This window comes from Condylura cristata, unplaced genomic scaffold, assembly GCF_000260355.1.
Source record: "Condylura cristata isolate star-nosed mole 26May11 unplaced genomic scaffold, ConCri1.0 scaffold00016, whole genome shotgun sequence".
Classification (NCBI taxonomy): Eukaryota; Metazoa; Chordata; class Mammalia; order Eulipotyphla; family Talpidae; genus Condylura; species Condylura cristata.
Genome location: NW_004567117.1, coordinates 21,653,126 through 21,662,621, shown reverse-complemented (window position 1 = coordinate 21,662,621; position 9,496 = coordinate 21,653,126). Strand labels below are relative to the sequence as shown.

At 43.7% G+C, this 9,496-nt stretch overlaps 1 long non-coding RNA gene across 1 annotated transcript in view; it reads left to right on the top strand.

The window, feature by feature from the left end:
* Positions 1-8,503, top strand: part of LOC105853700 — a 21,571-nt gene extending 13,068 nt beyond the window's left edge. The window contains exons 3-5 of the long non-coding RNA XR_001145493.1: positions 6,230-6,359; positions 6,428-6,721; positions 8,377-8,503. This is a non-coding gene — a long non-coding RNA (uncharacterized LOC105853700). The remainder of the gene's footprint in view (positions 1-6,229; positions 6,360-6,427; positions 6,722-8,376) is intronic.
* The last annotated feature ends 993 nt before the right edge of the window (positions 8,504-9,496 follow it).

Here is a 9,496-nt window from a genome sequence, read left to right as displayed (position 1 = left end):
CATGTGGTCTCCTCCGGGGCAGGCGGCAGGCGGGAATCGAACTCATGCGGAAGTGGCCTCAGATTCTCAGTGCTGTGCTTTAACCCGCTGCGCCACCAGGTAGGGCCGAGAAGTGTCTTTTTAGCTCTTCTGCCTCATGGGCACTTTTGCCCAGCAATAACTTGGCCACTGACTGTCCCGCATCCCTTCCTCAGGATTCTCTTCCAGATTTATATGTCTTTCTAGGAGCAGCTTAACAAACACCAGACTCAGTGCTCAGTGAAAGCAACTTTTCCTCCTGTTTTTTGTTTTTATTTATTTTTATTTATTTATTTATTTATTTTTGAAAAACTAGCCTTTCCTCCCTGGAGAACTTTCTCATGAAATTCTTTAGTAGTATTTTATTTTGTGGATACTATGTTGGACCATAAGTTGAATCACTGAGGTAACAGCGATGGACAGAAAAGTAAAATTAACCTTACACTTTTAACTCATTTGGGGGCCTCCACATGCTATAGAGGTGGAAACTCTTGGGTGTCCTCAAGTAACCCCCTGGTTTTGTAGTCTTGACTGATTAGTAGTAACCACCATTAAAAGAGAGGAAAATGGAGATTTATACTTGGAAGTAAAAAATGAGGATTAACCTGGAAGATGAGACAATGAAGGGGGTCCCTAGCCAGCTGCATCTTTAGGCCCTTTTAGGGTTTGATTGATATGAAGCGTTGAGATTGGCAGGTTTTCCCAGGAAAGGCTGGGAAACAAGGACACTCAGAAAGAACCATGGCTCTGGAGGGCATTTATTAATTTCCAGATAGGGAAATATGCAAATTTGGTACTCTGATAGGCAATTTTTGAGAGAGAAAGGCATGGATTTAAGAGATAAAAGATTTTCTTCTGAGGAAATGCCTTTTCTGTCTGTGGGTTGCCACTGGGGGTGGGAGATTTCTGACTTCAGGCAACAATTCATGCCATAGAGGCAGAGAGGTGACCACAGAGCTCAGTGCAAATTCTTCACAGCAGGTCTTCATCTCCTGACTCTGCCTGTGATTCAATCTTTGCCCAAAACTTATTCAGATGTTTATTTCCTTACATAGTAGTGACCAATGCAGACTGAGGGGTACTCTGAGATCCCCAAACGTGCACACTCTAAAGGGCTTCTGGCATCAAGCAGACACTTGGTGTGAAAGAACTTTAATGGGATAAGTATGCATAGAGATAGAAGAGAAGAAGGGATAATAAAACACCTCAACTCCCCTGTTGCCTCATGGGTAAATGCCCAGCCAAACAGGGTTGGCCCAAAGCAGGGCCACTGAGGCCTGAAAACGTGGCACAAGTCTAAGGCACCTTTTAGCAGGGACCCATAGAAAAGGAGTGATAGAGGCCAGGCAAGTCTGGGACAAAAGGAGCAATGTTAAAGTGCAAATCAAGATAAGTCTATTATTGGCACGTTTTCTGGCGTCTCCCACCTAAGTGTCTCTACAGGTCTCTCTTCCAAATCCCCCATCCTGGTATAGGCCCAAACTGAGGGGCAAGCAGGACTTCTCCACATTGTCACTCTACTCCCTGTGTCTCCCCAGGCTTCGCTAGCTTCCCCTGGCCATTCAGTGCCTCCCGTCATTAAATGGCACCAGGAATATGGAAACTTTCAGTGACAGTTCTTCTTGGTAACAGGAACAGTGGCTTGAATGTAACCCAAAGCAATAGTGAGGAGACTTCTTCTCCGCACACTGACACACACATGCCAGAGCTCTGACACATGTGACACCTATGAGTACTCGAAGAAGATTAGAGACTTCTTCCAGGCACCAAAAGCCCTATTTTATTGTTTGTTTGCTTTTTTGTTCTTGTTTGTTTGCTTAATGGATACCCTGGGCCTTAGAATATGCAAAATGAGTCCACATGTTCCCTCTTTCTTCTGCTTAATACTCGGGGCATGTGATCCTTTTTGAGGAAACCAGCAAGCAGTACTACGAAGACCCATTTCATCAGCCTTCTACAAGTGCCCAAGAAAAAGAAGGCTTTGAAACGCATTTATCCGAGAACTCTGCACGCTGTCCAACAGCTCCACGGTCTAATGACTCCTGTCATGACTCATTTTGAAATGGACAAATCAACCTTCACAAAATATACAGCTAAGCTACATGCATTTGCTCACTGACTTCTTTTGCCGTTGGCTGAGCACTATGCCCATCTTTCCCTGAAAATCTTTTCCTCCTCTGCTGCCTCTCTCCGCAGAGCAGGGTAGAGGCCAATGACTTTAACATAAATGTCGGCTCCACATTTGATCCGCTGTCTTTTCTGATCTCTGCTGTTGTAGCCACGGATGCCTTCCCTTGGTGAGTTTGCTTTTGAGCAGATCCTCAGGCAAGGACTTTACTGTAGGTTGTTTCTTTGCAAAGTAATTCTAGGAGAGAAGAGAGAGCATATTCTAAGGCCAAGGATTCCCATTAAACACACACACACACATACACAAATAGGTGTATGTGAGTGAAGTTATCGCTCCATTTGGTCAGGACATGTGGGAAGCATATGCATTGCCTCTCAGAGCTGAAGAACAAAGGTCAGAGGCTGAAGCGGTGCTCATTGGCTACTGTTGCCCATTGCTTGAAGGCTACCTGGGCTCTTCACTTTCTTGTACTTCGGGGCTACAGGTAGCATGGGATAGTGGGATGTGGAACAGCAAGAACAAGCCAGAGGCGCTGTCACAGCTATATGGACTCTTCTCAACAACTCCTGCTCCAATCAGAGGGGGTACGTGGGATGGCCATGGTCACCAGAGGTGAGCAACTGACTGTGTCGCCAGCTCACCTGAGAGTAGACTAGTTCCATCGCTGAGTAGCTGAAATCTCCATCAAATGACCAAACTTTCCTCCTGGGATACATTGTCCTCCCGGTGCAAGTAATAGAGTTTTACCTCATAGAGAGGTATATTCAACAAAGACTAGCTTTGGTTACTCAGTATTCTACTCTCAATTGCATCCAGCTCTCCCTTTTCTCTTTCAAGGTGAGCGCAGCTTCACTGGGCTTCCATATTTCCCTAGGGAATTACGGATCTCTGCACCGGCACACCCGGATGAGGCACGCCTCCCCTGACCTGTTGTACTGGGATTACAGCTGCACAGTCGTCTCAGGCCTCCACCCCCTCTGCTTTTGCATCTTCTTGCTTCTCTGCTTTCTTGCCCTGTGTGTCCTCTGGGTGCAGATGGCTCTGCAGATCTCAAGCCCGCAGTGTCCCCCTGTTGCCGCTGGCTGAAGCCCTGTGTGACTGGAATCACATTGTACTGGCTTCAAAAATTCACTGCAATACTGTACTTTCTTTTATTGTGATTATTAGTTTATTTTTACATTTCGTGCCTTTTTTCATCTCATTTGTAATCCCCGTGGACTTCCCACCACCACTAGTTCACTCGTGTGCCATCACCATAGTCCTTTCTAATACTGTACTTCTAACAAGTGCTGATGTACACACACCACTAGCAGAAGCTGGTGATAGTCTACTACTTGTAGTACTTAGATTAATGATGACCCTTTCCGTGACCCTCTAAGTAGAGATAAGCCCAAGTAGTTGAGCTAATGTCAGTACTCAGGGATCTAAACTTCCCGAATTGACTATAACAACTCCAAGCAAAAAGCATCTCTCGGGAAACAAAGATGTTTTCCATCTTCCAGATGATGTACTAGGTAAAAATTAGCCTATTGTCTTATTTTTCACTTTTACTTTGACTGCCAGGATACTCTGAGCTAAATTATATGTTCTAGAATAACAATTATACTTCATTGATGTTTTCTGATATATCTACCTTTACCCTGGAATTTTAATTGTCTTAATAGATAGGTCTTTTATTCTAAGCTGACTCACATCCTCTTAGAGGATAAATGTGAATAGAAAATGACGCATGAATTATTAGAAGTATCACTGCGCCCACTGAAACATACAGTCACTAATGTTTGTTCAGCCATCCTGAGTATAGCACCTGTCAAAGCTTGGTACACAAGTTGTTGGTAGTTTCTGTTCTATTGTTTAATAGTTGAGAATCTAGGTGATATTTTATAAGTTTCAGTTTATTGAAAGGTGCAGTCTGGGTGGGGGAATGGGCATATTGGCTGGGTGGGCTTGAATACGCCCAGGGTGTTCTCAGCCTGACTCAGAGGTCCTGAAACCCCCTCCACTGTAGGGTGAGGTAGTCTCTCACTAGTGCTAAGGGCAAAGTAGGAACATTGGTGGCTTTGTCCTCAGGAGGAAAAGCAGGCCACCACAGCCTGAGGCGCTAACTGGAGAAAGACTGTGTGCTGAGGTGTTATCATCTTTTCGGTAATTATTCTCAACTGTTTACACCTCTTCCCACCTGCCTTCTCTTCTACCTAAAAAAGCAGGAGTGAGGAAATCCAAAAGGCATTTGTTGAATCCAGTATGTTTTTAGTGATGGCGCAAGTGAACCAGGTGAGCCAGGACTGCTTTTTGCCCTGATAAATGTTGCTGGGTCCCCATGATAATAACTATGAATTCTTCTCTAAATGAAGCATTTGGTGGCACCCCCAGGCGCTTAGGTGAGATAAGCCATTGGGTTCTGAGAGAATAATGGAATGCACTCTGTTTCTGGCTCTGTTCTCTCAGTTTCTCCTAGTTCGCAGTCCTCTGTGTCGTTTTCTTCTCCTGGGTGACTCTCTTCTGCAGGGGTGGTGGCTGCCAGCTGCCTGCTGGTAAAGGAAGGCCCACCCCATGTGCTGTTTTTTCTTAGACAGGTTGGGGCTGGAAAGCCAGACCAGCTAGAAGGTTCACCTTTTAAGGGATTGGTCCCCCATTCAAACTACATAGTACAGAGAATTGTGGGTGGCTCCGAGTTGATCTGGTGGGACATGGATTGACTCTAGGTTGAGGCTTTGGTTCTTGGGACCAGCCCATTGACTGGAACCTTAAGAGAGAATTCTGATCGTGAATGTTGTGAACGCTTGGGTTTCCAGAAAGACTTACCCTTGACTCTCATGTGGTTGGGAGTAGCTAGTCTGGTTTCAGGCCTCAGTTGCTGAGGCATAGAATAAGGTTGCTGATGCAGGTTTTGCCTGATGAGAGCTGGTTTGGAAGAAGCTGAGGTTTGGTTCATGGGCTCAGGACCTGAGGGACCTCTGCTTATGGCTCCTGGTATGGCAAAGATTGCTTCTTACAGTTGTCCAGTCTTTCCTGGGCAAAGGCTTATGATTGGTGGCAGAGGAGGTAGTGAAGTCCAGCCAGGCCCTCAGGCACTGGTCAGATGTGTGCAGAGGGTATCCTTATTTGTAATTCGTGCCCAGGCATGGTGTGGACTAGTGGTGTTTCTGGCAATAGATACTCACCATTAGCAGTGACTGTGCCCCCTCCCTGAGTCCCAGTTTGGGCATCAATGGACCATCTATCACAACGTCTCCAGCTTGGGACCCTTCACCTTTAAAATTGTTTGCTAATTTAAATAAGTAAAATGTTCCCTTTTGGGGGCCACTCTGAAGAACTAGGGTACCTTTTACTAAAGTGATGTATAATCCAGTAATTCCACACACTCCAGAGAATGATGGCAATGTCCACCAAAATTTATGTGTAAAATGCTCATAGAAGTATTATTCATAATAGCCTCGAACTGGAAAAATACAAATTCCCATTAAAAAAATAAAACAGATACATGGTGATATAAACAAATGAAGGAATGCTATCCAGCAGTAGGAATAAGCCCTATGGAACTGTTTGCATCCACCTAGATTCATCTAGGAAACATAATGATGAGTGAAAAAAAAAGAGAGATGTAAAATACTACTTACTGTATGTTCCCATTAATGAAAAAAGTTCAAAAGTAGCTGAAATGAATCTTTGATGCTAGTTTGGAGGGAAATAGAGCCTGAAGGAGACGGCTGGGAGCAGGGAATGTTCTGCTACTTGAATTGTTCTTTTTTGAAAATTCATTAAACTGTATACTTAACAATTTGTGAACTTCTCTGCATGTATGTTATACTTTAATAAAGGCAGTTTTTATAGTTTGTTTTTGAAGTTTTTCCAAGATAATTGTCAGGGAATGGGGTCGTGACTGTAGGCTAAGAAAGTTGAGTAAATTCCTGGTTCCCTTTCTTTGGATCTATTAACTCTTGTAACTGTTGAATCTATTAACTGCTTGGATCTATCATATTGTGTCAACCCACAGGAGAACCTAGCTATCTAGAGTAAATATTGGATATTCAGGTAAGCTAAATGTTTGCATTTCCTTACACATTTTAATTATTGTTTCAGGAAATCCTTCCAAGAGCCTAAGACCGCCTGAGGGACACACTGGTGAACACCTCTGTTTTCCAAAGAGAAAGTCATTCTTACCTGTGTCCTGATTGTTAGTTAGGACACATGGGTCAGGTTTTTATGGCAGGTAAGTGTTTCAGGGAGGGATACTTGCTTGGGAGAGCAATTGCCAACTTAACACACTCTGGTCTTTAGCAAAAACCTTGGAAGATGCTCAAAGGCCATGGAATACATCCATAGCCCCACCTGCCTGGGCTTATACTGGGAATGTGGAAATGCTGGCTCCTGGACCCTCCTGCACCCAGAGCCCTGCAGAATTATTTCTCCTCCTGGATTGCAGTCTCAAGGTCAGGTCTGCACCCTGAAGTTGATGAGGACATTCACTTTGTTTTATGAGCACTCTCAGGAGAAATGTGACCTACTTGACGAATGGGAAGCTGGCTCTTCTCAGCATGAGACTTTTTTTTATCTTAAGGATACTTTGAACTGGTAAGCCTCTCTCTCTCTCTCTTTTATTTTATATTTAAAAAAAATTTATTTATGTATGCATACAAAACTGGGGTACAGGCGAGAGGTACAGGGGGTGAGAGGACTCACCAGAGACAGAGTGGGGAGCAGAATAGGCACATCAATGAAGTACACTGCTGAGGGGAGCAGCGGGTGAGACAGGAGCCGTCTGACACGCCATGTGGGTCGCCTCCAAGGCTGGGGCTCAAATTCATACTGAGGTGGCTATGTCTAGCTTGCAGTGCTATGTCCTAACCCATTGTGCCACCAGGGAGGGCCAAGCCTCCTTTTCTAATGTTAAAGGTTTCTTAAAGCCAAATGTGAGCATTTAGCATGTTTAAGGCTTTATAAACATTTTAATTTTTACTAATATCTGGCTCCATTTTATACCTCTATCTTTGTTTTATTTTGTCTTTCTCACCTTTTTATTTATGTTGCCTTGATGTGATTTAGATATGTTTATAGGTAGCCTTCCAGTGGTACGCTAGAATCTTTGCACTTATTAAATGTTCAAGAATTTTGTAAACCCCTTGTTAAACAGTTGACAGCTTGAAGTCAGCATTAGTGGGAATATTTACACCATGGACATAGGCAGGCACTACAAAGTAAGTCTTTTTTTCTTCCAGAGAGGTAATTTATTAGCATACTACATCCTTTACATCCTTTGCAGAAGCGATAGCATATTAATAAGTGTACTTCTAAATTATATATTCAAAATTATTCAAAATTAACTTACTATGTAAGTTAAATATTATACATAATTTTAAATCTTAAAAAAAAAACTACGGTATTGTTTTGGGTACAGACATAGTTCCAGGGTAGATAAATTTATAAAGTTGTTTTTTTATTGATGTCAAGAGAAAGCTGGGATTCAGCAAATTGTGCTTTTTAGCCAAGTTTGGCAGTCACGCAGCTATTCTGTAAGGGAGGATATTTATGTATGTGGATGTGGTGAAAGCTGTTTGGACTTCCATTGATCACATTTAAGTTGCATTTTGGTAAATTGGGCAGTTTTAGAAGCAAGTTGATGTCCCAGTCGATGTGCAATGGTTGCTAAGGGAGCATTCAATGTAAATTAGAAACAATAATAGCTCTGGTTTAAAAGGACAAAGAATTAGGGCTGGCAAGAGAAAGTGACTCTCTGTGGAGGACAAGGGTTTTGCAGTGGCAAGTGTGGCCGCTTTCTCTGCTGCTCTGCTGTCTGCTTCTGTCCAGGGATAGAGAACCAAGAAGGAGCAAGCCGGTGCAGGCATGCAGAGAGCTTCCTGCAGAAGCAGGCTGGCAGGGGCTCAGGCTGCTCTGACCTTGGTTTGCCATGGAAAAAGTACAAATAGCTACAGCAAGCATGTTTGTTATCCAGAATTGACAACCCAGCAATCTGGAACTTCAGCAACAACACTTAAGAAAAGAGAAAAAGATCGGTTTCGGTAAAATGGCAATTCTTGGGCTGCAAACAATGATACTGAAGCTAGCTGGCAAGTGAAGATAGCTGCCACATGTCCCAAGCTGAGGCTCTCTCCAGGGCATTGCATGGGACAGTACTGACCATGGGCATGCTGACAATGATTGCACTTGCTGCCAGGTGCAGGACTCTGCTAATTAACACTTTTCTTATTAACTCTTTTACCTCATAACAGATGAAGAAACTGAAGCATCAGTGGGTCCAGCCACTTGCTCAGAGTGTTCAGTGAACAAGAGAAGGAGTCAGGATTTGGGCCTCTGTGCAGATCAACCAGAAGGAAGGACTTGTATGGATGGTGGTAATCTGAAATGCAATTACCTGGGTGCCATGAACTGGTAAACGAAGCGTGAGGATGTATGCAGCATGAGAACAGTAGAAGACAGATTGGTGGGTAGAAACAAGATAGGAGCCGGTTTAAGAAACCTATCGCCTTGAGGAAACCTAGGCAGTCTGCTCTCTACTGTTCAGAAGCCCCGTGTATTCAGGCCATCACTGAGTCTCCATGTTATTAAAGTCGGCCACGGTTTGGAATTTGAAAGGTTGGGACAATTAATGAAGGAATTAGACAAGGCTTACTCTTGTCTACCCTTTCGTGGTTTGGTGTTCAGAGAAAGCCCATATTGGTGTAGGGCAGTTTTCTAGAGGGTATCACACTGAGTTGCAGGTTTGGGCTAGTGACCTCTAACCCCAAGTGGAGATGAGCATCACATTGGAGATCCTAGGGGTCAAGGGATTAGAACTGAGAATCATTTTGCTTTGGAAATATTTGCTTTCTGAGGCAGTCAGAAGCAAACCCAGAAAGTAAACAATCCAGCCAACCACTGAGCTAGCACTTCAGGGAGACAGAGCTTGGTGGAGGGTAAGTAGGAACATTTGGTTATATGAGCACAGATCTTTGTTCTTCCTTGGGAACATCTATCTCTGAAGGTCACCACTACTTAACACACTGCAGTCCTTATTAGTTGATGAGATTCTTTGTGGATTGCTGGTCGTTATTGATTGAATTACCACACAGACACGTTAGGTGCTAGATCTTGTTTTATTTGAGGCTTTCTTGGCTGCACTTTGAAAGAGCCCTAACTTCCCTGTGACTTTGGTGTGTCCAGATTCAATAGCACTGAAGGTGAGCTCAGCTTCTGAGAAGCGAGCTGGCGGTGTCCACTCTCAGCCTGCTCCTGCAGGGTCCCTCTTCACAGAACAGTTTTCTCCTCTTTTTAACAGTTTTATTGAGATATGATCTATATATCATAAAAGTCACCTGTTTGAAGTGGGCAATTCAGTAAATGTTAGTGTAT